Genomic DNA, 14,487 nt, shown 5'->3' with positions numbered 1-14,487 from the left:
GGGCCCAATACTACCAACTACACCGCATCAGCATTCACCCCAAGTCCTCCTCCCCAAACCCCGGATCCTGAGTACTCTATTCTTGCCATGCACTAGCTACCCACTCGCTCTCAAAGCACCTCATAGAAGCAGGTTTACCTTGACTAAGGCATCACAAATCAGGCCACTCTAGTCCTAATATGAATACCTAGTCTACTAGCATGCGTATTATATCATATCATATCTCATAACTCATATTGTAAGAGTATTTTGAGGATTTTACCGTTCGGGCGCTGGCTGATCGTACACACTTCTTCTTCTTTGGTTGTTTCAAAAATCACTTATCAAATTTTATTGATTTATTAATTAAAATTTTCTCAAATCCCCGGTTGGAGTTGAGTTACGCCCGAAGGTGTACCCGAATCCCTCAAACCAAGGCTCTGATACCAACTTGTAACGACGTAAACTTTAAAACCAATTTTTCATTTTTGCAAACATCAAAACATCGATTAATATTTTAAATTTAAACGTAAACAATATTGTCACAATCGAATACATCACAAAGATCATAAAATAGTTTTCCTCGATAATGTGTACGATCACGCCGGCGCCTTCCCACGGTCCTCGCTAGTACCTGAAACACATAACACAACAATTGTAAGCATAATTGCTTAGTGATTTCCCAAAATACAACCTACGCACATACGCCTTTCCAGGCCCTGACCTTCCAGTCCATGTGTCTCAGGAGACTTCCGTCCCGACTGGGTAAACCTTCCGGTCCTACCCACGTTGACCTTACGGTCCACATTACAACGCCTTCCGACCCATAACATATTCGCCTTCCGGCCCATATCAAGCATATCATACATGGCACATATAACGATTAACTTATCACACATAATGCATATATCTCATATCATATTCGACCTTCCGGTCACACAGTCAAACCCTTCCGAGTACAATATAGTGATAAGACTCACCTTGTATATCTCGATAACTCGCGAATCCTGGAAATCACTCGTGCTCGATCCCCCGAACTATAATCCTCCTATAACATCATATATCTCTAATTAATACTTTTACCACTAAAGTTGACTACCCCTATCAAGTCAACACTGGTCAACTCTGGTCAACGATCAACGGTCAACTTTGACCGGACTCAGCGAGTGCACTAGAGCAACTCGGTGAGTCTAAATGTTTTCACCAACTCTCTAGGATTCTCTTTTGACACGTCGAGTACTCCCCTGACTCAACGAGTTCCACCTGGTAGGTATCACGGGGCCACCGCGACTCAACTCGCCGAGTCGCAAGGATAACTCGGCGAGCTCCAGCTCGACTCAGTCCACCTGTCAACCCTCTCTAACTCTCCATGAGTCACTGAGCCAACCATAACTCGGCAGGACCACTCACTGAGTGGTTAAGGACAATCTTCATGCTACTCGCCGAGTCTGTTCTTCAGACTCGGCGAGTCCATGCCATGCATCAACTCAATCTTGCTTCTGAGGTCAGATCCGTTCCATCCACTCATAGATCTGGCCCTCCTAAGCTCATTCATCACGTAAAGTCATAGTCTTGGCTACCATGCAACACCCACAAGATTCTTTTTGGAGAAATGAACTCTAAGATGGCAACCCTAGTCTCCAACCCAAAAAGAAAGGACATAAAGCATAGCATTAGGGACTTTCTGGACCTGCTAAGGTCCAGATCTAGGTACCATATTCCCATGGGACCTCTCACACTTCAATTACAAAGAAAACAAGGTAAGAAGAAACCCTATATTTTGACCATATCAACAAAAATACGGAAATAAGCTCTGAATGATACCTCAAGAAGCTTCCCCTGGCGAAATGGAAGTAGATCCAAGCTCCCCACTCTTCTAGCTTGACTTTCCCCTTCCTTTCTTGCAAATACACACAAATTTGGTGAACAATGGCCTCTTATCTCACTCACAGGAACCCTTAACTGCTTTGGTGCTCTCTAGGTCAAGGTAGCCGCAATGAAGGGCCATAAGGTCCTTTAAATAGGGCTTAGGACCGGGAAATTAGGGTTTCATTAAGTAGCGCGGACTCGTCGAGTCCATTCCTTGGACTCGCCGAGTCCAGGCACGAACCCGCGTCCAGAACCGCGATCCTACTCGGCGAGTTTGAGCTCCAACTCGCTGAGTCCCCTCACAAAACATCAAAAATATATGAATAAAAGATACCTGGAAATCTGGGTTGTTACATGTGCACCAAGTTCTGATGGAGGAAGATCAGAAGTCGAGATTCACTATTCATCCAGGGGCGACGAAGATGTGTTGGGATCTTCACCCTGATTATTGGTGGCCCTGCATGAAGCAGGATATAGCTTTGTATGTGGAGCGGTGCTTGACTTGTAGGAATGTCAAGGCCGATCATCAGTGAACTCACAGCAAGATGCAACCAATGCAGATTCCTATGTGGAAATGGGAAGACATAACAATGGATTTTATCACAAATCTTCCTAGAACCACATCAGGAGTAGATTCAATATTGGTCATCAGGGATTGGTTGACCGAGATTGCACATTTTATCCCAATCTAGGAGAGTATATTGGTGGAGAAGCTAGCCTAAATTTACATCCTTGAGGTAGTGGTTTGACATGGGGTGCTGGTTTTGGTTGTGTCATACCGAGATGCTCTCTTTACTTCCCGATTTTGGAAGTGGTTCCATGTCGAGATAGGTACTCGTCTCTATTTCAGTACAACTTTTCCACCCACAGGCGGATAGACAAAGTGAGAGGACGATTCAAACTCTAGAGGACATGTTGTGTGCGTGCATATTATATTTTGGTGGGAGTTGGGATACATATCTTACATTAGCGGAATTTTTGTATAACAACAGCTACCACTCTAGCATAAACCAACCTCCCTTCGAGATGCTCTACGGGAGCGAATGTAGCAACCTAATCTGTTGGGGAAAGGTCATTCAGAGAGTCATGGGGAGTACTGAAGTGGTGCTCAAGACTATTGAGAAGATCCAACAGGTCTGGAGCAGGCTCCAGACTGCTTAGATTCGGCAAAAGAGCTATGCCGACAAGTGTCGGTCAGACCTGGAGCACAGGTGGGGGATATAGTTCTCTTGAAGGTATGACCTTGGAAAGTTGTCATCCGGTTTAGGAAGCAGGTCAAGTTGGGGCCCATGTACATTGGTTTGTTTAGGGTTTTGGCTCGAGTGGTCCAGGTTGTGTATCGACGGGATCTTCCAGTCGAGCTCAGCATGATCCACAGTACTTTTCACATCTCCCAACTACGGAAGTGCTTATTGGATGACTCTGCAGTTCTTCCCTTAGAGGATATTCAGGTGGACAACAACCTGAACTACGTTGAGAAGCCAGTGGCGATTCTGGATCAGAAGACATAAACCTTGAGGAACAATGTTGTATAGTTAGTGAAGTTATAGTGGCTGCACCATAAGGGGTCAGAGTGGATGTAGGAGCCAGAGGAGGAGATAAGTGGGGGAGAATTGTAATGCTTGGTTCCTGGTACGTATTAATTTATAATTTATTCTATTTTATAGAGCAACTCTATGAGTTGAGAGCATCAAACTCGTCGAGTAGAGATCATAAGGGGTGTGCATTTTAAGTGTCCTACTCGATGAGTTGGGAGGCCTCAACTCAATGAGTAGGCTGACATATATAAAACCCTAATTTCTGGGGTTTGCACACTATTTAAACACCTTAAACCCAAGGTGTTGGCCTCATTTCTAGCCTCCACTATCCAAAACTCTGATCTTGAAACCCTAATGTTGTTGTGAGTGTTTGTGATCCATTTCATGTGTTTTAGTGTGTGTATTGAGGCCATTGGAAGAAGGAAAAGCTTGAAGACACAAGAAGGAGCTTATAGATCTAGAATCCTTGCCTCAACTACGACATTTTGCTGGTATGAAGCTTGAGCCTTGCATTGTGGACATTTAGATCTCCATTTTGGAGTTCCTTGCTTGTTTTTGGTCTGAGTAATATGATTCTTCGGGTTTGGACATCCTAATTGGAGAACACGTCAAATCTAGGCTCTTGAGGGATTTTCATGGCATTAAGGTGCTAACTTTAAGGCTATGGAAGTACCATGCAACCTTTAGAGCATCAATTTGATCCTTCAAGCTCCAAATGGCAATGCATGTGGATAAATTTTAAGACATTACGTGATCTTTTGGTCAATAGAGTCCAGATCTATGACCTCATGGTCTATCCTATAGTTTTGGTGGTCTCTGGATGAAGACTTTGGCCTTTTGGGTTAGGTTTTGAGCTTAATCTCATTAGGAAGGGTATTAATGGGTAAAGTTGGAAACTTTACCCTCCTATAGGCATTTCCAGTCTAGATCTGGAGTATAGGGTGTAGATCTGAAGAATAATGGTTTAATGCATTATAAAGGAACTCGGCAAGTTGGAAGAAAACTCAACGAGTCAACCTGGGATATCATGATTTTGTGAGTTATAGAACTCATCGAGTTGGAAAATCAATCGACGAGTTGGATCAAAGTATCATGATTTTGTCATTTATGAAAACTCAGCGAGTTGAAGGAAAAACTCGACGATTTGAGTCAAATCGGAGCATTATCTTTAACTTTGACTTTAACTTGGACCAAAGTTGACCCTTAAGGGACCGAAGGGGTAGGCTAGCACCCAAATATGCTAGGCAGTATGTGATTTATGTGGTTATATGCTAGGATATTACATGGTAGATGTAGGGGTGAAATAGACCCCGTAATCGGTTGAAAGAGACCAAAGGGGTAGGCATGCACCCATATATGCTAGGCAGTTACCGGTTGAAATAGACTGAAGGGCTAGGGCAGCACCCTGATGTGATAGATGGTTACCAATTGAAAGAGACTGAAGTGGTCATGCTAGCACCCGAATATGCTAGGTAGTACCGGTTGAAAGAGACCAAAGGGGTAAGCCAGCACCCGGATATGCTAGGCAATATAGTTATAGTATCGTATGGGGTACGATGGTATAACTCACTAAGCTTCGTGCTTACGGTTTTCATTTTTAGTTTAAGATACTTCTTCTTTGAAAGGAAAGGAGCTAGCATGATCGCAGCACATCACACTATGAATTTCCGCACATGAGATCTTTGGGAGTTGTATTTTGATGATTTTTTTCTTCTGACATGTTTTGGTTATTAAGATGATCATTTTGATTATGATCTGGCATGACACTATTGATGTTTTTAGACAACTGGTTTTTATAATTACGTAATTAAAAATGAAATTTTTGGTCATGAATTTTGGGATGTTACAACTCCCCCTATGGTCTTCACATAAACCCATACATAAATCAAATAACATATCATTTCCTTTTCAATACAAACATATCATATCAATTAATGGGCCGTCCTTGGTGCGTTCAACCCAGTGTGGTGAGAAGACTCACCTCAAATATTGAGAGTACCTGAATTGTCCCTAGCTCCGAGTATCTACTCTACTCAATCCCTAAACATAAACATCTCCTTAGATTCAACTCATTGTTTCAAACCCTAAGAATCAAATTAGTCAAATTCAAAGTCTAGATCAACATTTTGAGTTGACTCAACTCGTTGAGTTTGGCTATCAACTCGTCAAGTTCCCTTGTTGACTGGCCGGATCACGAAATGTCCCGCCAACTCATCGAGTTCACTCATCAACTCATCGAGTTGGCCGGAAAACCCACTTGTTAATGCGTTAAGCCATTTCCTTTGATTCCAAAGACTCCAAACCTCATATACGTTTCAAAATGATGTCTAGAAGGGTAAATTTTCCAACTTTACCCTCAAGGACCATCCATAAATCTTCAAACTCAAACCCTTGGTCATTTTAAGAGGGTCGTGACCCATTTAGCCCTTAAACTCTCACTCTAATGTTCCAAAACATAGATCTGATGTCCCAAGGTAGGCAAAACATGTAAAGTTTCCAACTTTGCATCCATGCATGCTAGAAATACCCTCTAATTCTCATTTATGACTTCATAATGGACATATTGCATGTATAGGACATAGGGACCAATAATGTTTGCAACTTTAAGCTTCAAGAGGTCATGAAGGAGTTAAATCTATCTTGACAACCCTTAGAATCCACATCTTTTGGACAACTCAATCAGAACCCCAAAATATTGCTTAAACTTCAAACAAGGAGATCTAGATCAATACAAGACAAGGTGACGACTTATACCTCAAATATGATGCCTTTGAAGAAGAGTTTTTGGATCTAAAGCTCCTCCATCAAGCTAGATGCTTTCCACCTTCAAGCTCCATTCAAGAATCACCAAAAACCACTCTTTTAAGCTCACCACACTGAAGATGCAAGATGGAATACGAATATAGGATTTCTCTGGATAGGGAGGTTGGTAGGGAGGTCAGCGAAGAGGGTTTAAGTCCTTTATATAGGGTGTAATACCCTAAAATTAGGGTTTCATCTTTGGCCATCAACTCATCGAGTTTGGGCTCCCTAACTCGTCGATTTGGATCCTTAAACTCTACGGCCAAATAGATTCCTACATGACGAGTTAGAGTTCCCTAACTCGTCGAGTTCCGGCCCAAAACCTTAAAAATGTTGAGAAATAAATAATACCTAGACCAGTCGTTAAAATTAGTAAATAATCATGTTGATTAATAAAGACTTGTGTTTAGCATGATACATTTAAGCAGATCCATCAATTGCTTCTTGGGCAAAACAGTTAAAGCACTGTGTATTGCAGAACTAGACTATTTGCCTGAAAAATCACTGGTAAATCTATGTAGAGAGAGATAGATATAGAGAGAGAGAGAGAGAGAGAAAAGAGAGAGTATCCGACCAAATGCGTTGGAATTTGAAGCGGGTGTCTCTTTATACAATTATATTTGTATTTGTACTCATTAATTCAAAATTAAATGAATTAATTGTGCATTAACCCATATTAAATGGCTCAATTTCAAAAACTTTAACAAAAACTATAACAAGGACAAAAGTTATAAAGTTCTGCTAAAACATGGCTCAGGCAAGCTCAAAATTTCGAAGTTGCATCTGTATCTGCAAGTCGTGCCCACACACAAGTTCATTGATTTTTGTTTACAAATTCATAATTTGTAACCCCCCTCCCCCCGCCCCAACGCACATAGTTGGTAGATTAAAACATACCTAGAACCTTGTAAGCGCATTAGACATCTATACTTATAAACCCACTAAGTGTTGACTTTTTATTCCTGTCTATTACACATTCCCACAACCACTTTATTTGCAAAATTTATTTCCAAATATTCATCTTTGAACATAGATTTCTCATTCACGCATACTTTATTTTTTGACAAAACATATATATCATTTTGAAGCTTTCACAGAGGAGAACATAACCCATTAAGAACTAATAATATATAAAATGTATATTTACTTTTAACTATGTCCAATGTTTAATAAAACAAAATATTTTTTATTAAAAATTTCAAAAATCCCTCACATGAATGTAGATCAATCTCTACATACGAAATTTCCATACAAAATTTTCCATTGTTGAATCCAACAGAGGATAAGTAGGTGTTACCCCTCGAATCATCCCTTGAGAAGTATACCTAGTTGTTATTTAACTTTTTTTTTAAATCACTTGTCACTACTTATGGTTACGCCGCATAGAACACGCACAACACTATCTCCTTCGCAGTTGTTTGTTTTTTAAAATACTTTTAACTTAAAAATTGTTATGTGCATGTTGTGGGATGTGATATAGGACCCTCCTCTTCAAACCACTTTCCATCTTATTTTAAGTTATATTATTCAACATAGATTTGTTTTAATTATTCAACATATTTATTATTTTATTAATATTATGAATGATATTATAAATATTTAAGTATACTGTATATAATTTAAAAACCGTTTGGTAAATTTCATATAAATATTTTTTTACGATACATTGTCCATAACTACATATTAATAGATTTTAAAGTTAATCTTTGAAATTACCAAATTTATTGAAGCTAATGGAAGAAGTAACCATCATCTTAGAAAATTTAACAAAATGAAAATATTGTTCGCTAAATTAACAATTTTATTTATTGTTATTTAACAATTGTTATGTTTAATTGTTTTACATAAATGTTTTTAAAAATCATATTTTCACAATTGTGTTTATTTTTTATTTTAATAAAATTAAATCCAAATAGAATTTTGATTTCGAGCTAAATTTAAATATTATATGCTTAATTTTAGTTTATTTCAGTATTTTGCATATGTTAAAAAATAAACACACCTCTTATTGTAGTTTGCAAACATTTGACCCACCGCTTCTTCTATAGAGGGTTGTAGCCATTACCTAGAATACATGCTAAGAACATATATGATAATATTTGATATGCGAACCAAGTATGGTTCTATATGAGTTAGGTTATATATATATATATATATATATATATATATATATATATATATATATATATATATATATATATATATATATATATCTTCATGATAATAATAATAATAGAAGTATCATTAGAGAAAATGACTGAGGCTTATTAATACCTAAATACTCTATATACACCTAAGTAGGATAGTATTGTCTAACCAAAATTAGTATTAAGGATTGAGCAGTATAGTCTTACCAAGAGATAATATAAGAATTGGAACATAGGCTTAATTTTAATTAAGAGTACATGCAATATATGAATCGTAAGTATAATTATGATATCCGTAATCTGAGAGTGTGGATTAGGCATAACCATTCATCGTTGATCTGATAGTATGGGTTATGAATAGTCATTCGCCTTGATCTAAGAGTATGGATTAGGCATAGCATTCATCCCTGGTCCTAGAGTACGGATTAGGCATATTCGTTTGTCACTAATCTGAGAGTATGGATTAGACATAGTCATTCATTCCTAATCCAAGAGTACAATCGAGGTAAAGTTATACATTTCTGAATTTGATAGTATTAATTATGTCGTTGTATAGGAATATAATGTCAGGGTCAACAGAATAAGGTAGATTGGTTATATGTTGTGTATTTGTATATTTCACGTTTATATATATATATATATATATATATATAACATTGTGATATTGAAACCCTTATGTAGTTACTAGGTTTCCCAACCTAACCCACTCACCTTCCATATATCATAAGTAGCGGTACAAAGGTATACGAATGATGAGAGATTGAAGGATATGTAGACTGTTAGTGTAGGATGTTATAAGGTCTATTTATACTTATGTTTTGTATCATTTATGACATCCTAAGATTTTTATAAATCAATGAAAAACATTACTTCATATATACTTTTACGGGACCAAATTATGCATTAATAAATGATCTTTGGTTTTGAATAAGCATATATATATATATATATATATATATATATATATATATATATATTAAATGGCCGTAAATTTAGGGATTTCAAAACCGGACCAGCGGTTCTCCATTACTTCATCTTTATTCTTATATTATGTGTGTGTGTGTGTATACACACATTAATATTCCGTTCTAACATCAGTGAACTTAATAATGTATTTATTCTCACCTCTATTAGGAATCGATTTTGAATCACACACATCAATATGAAATAAATCAAGAGGGTCAATGTTTCTTTGATCTGTTTAGAAAGATAATCTAGTAAGTTTGGCTTCAACAGAAGTGGACCATTTGCGATTTACGTCTATATCAAATTTTTGTGCGTAGTTTAGTTAACTAAACTATGAATAGAATTTTAATTTACCTATCCTAAGTGGCCATGCCACACATTAAAAGAGTCAAGCGTATAATTAGAACGAGTACATGCTTCATACATTTTGTTTGTCACCGTTACATTTAGTTTGAACATCTCATTTAAGGCATATACTTTTCCAACAAACATATCATTCTTGGATATAACAAATTTGCTTGGCATAAGTACATGGTTGGAACCAAACACATTCAACAAACCGCCCATCACTAGATTCTTCCGAAGAGTTATATTATATGAACTTCTAGTGCTATGAACAATCAATAACTAAGGTTACATTTTAAAGCTTGGTTACTAAACGCTTTATTTTGAAAATATTTGACTGAAAATTTACAATATCATATGTTATACCTATTGATAGATGCATTTAAAAATATTTTTTTACAAGTATTTGATGTAAGATATTGACTGAACACAAGCAATTTGATGAGAAAAATCGTAATCATGTTATTGTTAATTAGTGGTGATAATTTGTTTTGAATAAAAACTAGAATAATATTGAAATAATGTATTATAAAAAGAAAGCATATTGTTCATAATTAATTTTAGTCACTTATACAGTTACATGTGTGTGTGTGAGTGTGTGTGTGTGTGTGTGTGTGTGTATATATATATATATATAAGAAAAAGAGAGAGTGTATAGTGGGACAAGTTCTTAATTTGCTCAAAGATAGTTGAGGCTTTTTGACTCGATACAATCAAATTTGGTCCCATTCATTAGGTGAACTAGAAAGATAATTATGGATGAGGCCTCTAAGTCAATATTTTCCATTCATCTAGGTGCTACTAAGATATACATAGGCTTGAAGGAAGACTATTAATTTCCATATATGGAAAGGGTATCCAATGTTCGTTCAGAGTCAAATTTTGAAGAAAACCCCAACTACTCGAGATGAAGTCGTTTATTGAAGAACCATCAAGTTCATCTTGAAGTTGTAATAAATCGAAGATCAACGTTGAACCCAAGCTCTAAATGAAGATTGAATAGAATAGTCAACTATATTTTTAGGGGGGAGTTTGTTGGGTCAAAGAAAAGAAAGCTATAAACGCAGGGGGAGATTGTTGAGTCAAAAATATGGTTTATACTTTGCTTTTCTAAGCAATTGGGTTTTCGGTCCATGTGGTTGGGAGTGTTTACGGCCCAGGTGAGTCTTTATGGGTCGTGAACTGATTCACGATCGTGAAATTGTTCACGGGCCATGTTCCATATAAACAGTGTTAGTGGAGTCATGTGTGTATACGGCTAGGGAGGGTGCTAAGTGTGTGAAAATCAAGGTGTTCTAGAGAGAGAAACTAGAGAGAAGAATAGTGTGTGTGTGTGTGTGTGAATCTAGTGTTGGATTATCATTCATATCATATAAACATCATAGACTCATCTTATTCTTCTACTCCTTCTTCTTATTTTGATCTTGCATCATCCAATTGATGGTGATGAATCATGTGGTGTGTGCGGTTAGGAGGGTTCACGGCCCAGGTGGGTGTTTACAGCCGTGAACTGGTTCACGGCTGTTCACAGCCCATGTTCTAATCATATAAACATCTTAGATTCATCTTACTCTTCCTCTCCTTCTTATTATTTTGATCTTGCATCATCCAATTGATTGGGATTCCGCACCATCAATTGGATCTGATTGATACGTCAAGCAAATTTAGAACTTACAGTTGGCATCAGAGCAAGGTTGTATCAATTAAATGGCAAGATCTGGAGCTTTTTTGCACTTTTTCTTGAGGGATTTTTCGTTTTTTTATTGCTTTTTGAAAAGTATTGGGGTTTGTTCTTTGAATTTTTCATAAAAACGAGTTTTGGAGCAAAATTTGGTGAAAACGTTGTTTTTTTGGTAATTTTCGAAGTGTTTACGGTCAAAAGAAGCATTCTCGGCCGTACTAAAAAAGGGTTAACGGCCGAAGAAGCTTTAACAGCCCAAGTCGTTTGCAGCCTTCAAATAGTTCACAGCCCAGCACATGTTCGGATTCGAACCTGCAGTGAATAAATTAAAAGGGTTTTGGAGGTTTCAAGGATCGAACTCACAACCTCTCACATCATTAACCTCTGCCTTACCAACTCATCTGGCTTTCTAGATGTTATTCTCCTTCCTAATTGAATTCAAAAGGACTCCTTATTTCGGTTCTAGTTCGCATTTTTAACACTTTTAGCCCAAAAATCAACTTTTCAAATTTTAAAATTCCATTTTCTACCCAAAATTTTTGACTTTTAATTTTTGACTTTCTAAATTGACTTTGACTTTCAAGTTTGACATTTGACTTTTAAGTTTGACAACTGACTTTAAACTTTGACTTTCTCGTTTAACTTTCAAATTTTAAAATTTAGCTTTTCGATTTGACTTTTAAGTTTGACTTTTGAGTTTGACTTTTTAAATTTGACTTTTAAGGTTGACTTTTGAGTTTTTAGTCAAATGGCATTTTTGGTAAACAATGAGTTCTTCAAGCATCCCGATCAATGAAGTTTCATGTACTCTATCTTTTGAAGCTACGATTAAATTTTTTCGTGAACAAAATGATTTACTTAAAAGGGTAAATGAAGACCTTAAATATGAAGGATATACTCTTAGGAAAGATCAAAAACCCTTAAAAGAACAACTAGACACCAAAATCAAGGACTTTCGAAAAATTCAACAAGAATATAGCAACAAATGTGAAAATTATAACTATATTACGAGAACTTGCTAATTTGACTGCTGAGCTTGACTCTTTGAAAAATAAGTTTAAAAATACAAATTTTAATTGTAGAAAATATGATGTGTAAAGTGAGGTAGTTGCATCCATGATTGAAAAAAAAAAAACTAAAATGTAAAGACAATCAAATCAAGGACCTAGGGTATCACGATGTTCCACCTCCTTTTAATAATAACTACACTTCTACTCCACTAACCGAGGAGGAAATTGAAAATGAAGCACATCTTCAGTATAGCCAACCCTCTGCACCAGTTTCAATTAAGACTGAACAATCAACGCCGACTGGGGGTGTTGAGATGAAAGATACTAATCTTTTTATTTCATATGCATGTAAAGTAGTAGAGGATGAGAACAAGGAGAAAAATACTGAGCAAACAAATGACTCCTTGAACTCTGAATATGTTGCTTCTAATCAACATGCTATTGGTAAATATAGGCCACCAACACAAGCTAAACAGAGTGCCTGCTGGAAGTGTGCATGTGGGAACAATCAGAGATAATGCAAGGTTATGCCACCAGGGCCAGGAAGAAACAATTCCTATGTGAAGAAAAAGACATGTTTTCACTGTGGAACACCTGGATACATTGCCAGAAATCTTCCAAATCACTCATACGTTCCCAACTACGCACAAGGCTGGTAGAATGTGCCAAGAGGGAGATACTCCAAAGGAAATCATTCGAGATCACAATCGCAAAATGGCGACTGGAATGCCCAGAAGGCCAAGAATCCAACTTCCAACAACAAGAAGGGGATGTTAGCCAATAAGCCAAATCCAAGAGATGCTCCGGTGAAGCCAAGATCGATTAGTTCAAAGCCATCTTGACGGCCGACTTAAAGTTCAAAAGCAAGTACCGAGGTACCCATCCGCTCAAACAAGAAATGGGTTAAACCCAACTACAGATGGGTACCAAAGGTTCAATCTCCCAAATCTTCTAATGATTCTAATATTTATACATCTTCTGTTTGTGATAAGCAGGATATGTCATGGGAGAGAGTACCTTGCAACGATGACAAAGGTCAACCTAGTTTCAAAATGGATTAGGTTCCAAAGACCAACCGATCCTTCTCTATGTTGGAGCAGTTATGGAGGCATATCATTAGGTTTCGGTTTGTTGGTAGTGGCTATTACAGGCACATGATAGGGGACATCTCTCAACTGTACAACATTCAGAACTTTGTTTGAGAGTATGTGTCCTCTATGGGAATGGAAGAAAGGAAAGGATCACACATGGGGTTTGTTCTTAACGACGTGAAGAATTTTTGGATCTGTTCTGAGATTATGAGTGTTGTTCTCAGACCTTCAGGATGCAAATGCAATCGGTGACTTACGGTTTGAGTTTTCCTCTCGATACTCCTGAGTTTTTTTTCATACATTGATTCGTTTTAAAGAAAATCTTTTATTTTCTTATAGTTTTTTGTTAGTAGGTATTGATTGGGAAGTGATATGAAGTCTAGTACTAAAGGGCAATCTGAAAATTTGTGTAATGCACTAAAGTCGAATTGTCTAGACTTCGGGTTCAATGTAATGGTAGGCACAAACGATACAAAAGGACTAGACATTGATTTACCATGAAAGGACTAGAAAATATAGACTTAGATAGTTTCATTTAGACTAACCATACAACGCTTAGGTAGATTGAGCAGTGAGATAAACATGGAAATCTGTAGGATACACTAAAAGTTAATTATCTAGAACTGTGGCTCAATATTTCCTTGATGTATAGACATATGTAGGGATGAGCATCGAAACCGGGTATCCGTTTTTGGAACCGAAACCGCTTTGGAACTCCGAATTCTGGAGCTAGAACTACCTTAAGCGGTTCCATTTTTGGTTACTAAAGTTATGGAACCTCCTTAAGCGGTTCCGGTTCCAATTCTCATTTTTTCGGAACCGCTATCTGTTGGGTACCCGCCGAAACCGGTTTATATATATATATATATATATATATATATATATATATATATATATATATATATATATATATATATATATGTATATATATATATATATATATATATGTATATATATATATATATATATATATATATATATATATATGGGGTTTGTTAGGTCAAAGAAAAGAAAGTTGTAAACCAAGGGGGAGATTGTTGGGTTAAAACTATGGTTTAT

The sequence above is a fragment of the Lactuca saligna genome, chromosome 6 (assembly GCF_052625555.1).
Source record: "Lactuca saligna cultivar CGN05327 chromosome 6, ASM5262555v1, whole genome shotgun sequence".
In the NCBI taxonomy this organism is placed as follows: domain Eukaryota; kingdom Viridiplantae; phylum Streptophyta; class Magnoliopsida; order Asterales; family Asteraceae; genus Lactuca; species Lactuca saligna.
This window is presented reverse-complemented; position numbering follows the sequence as displayed.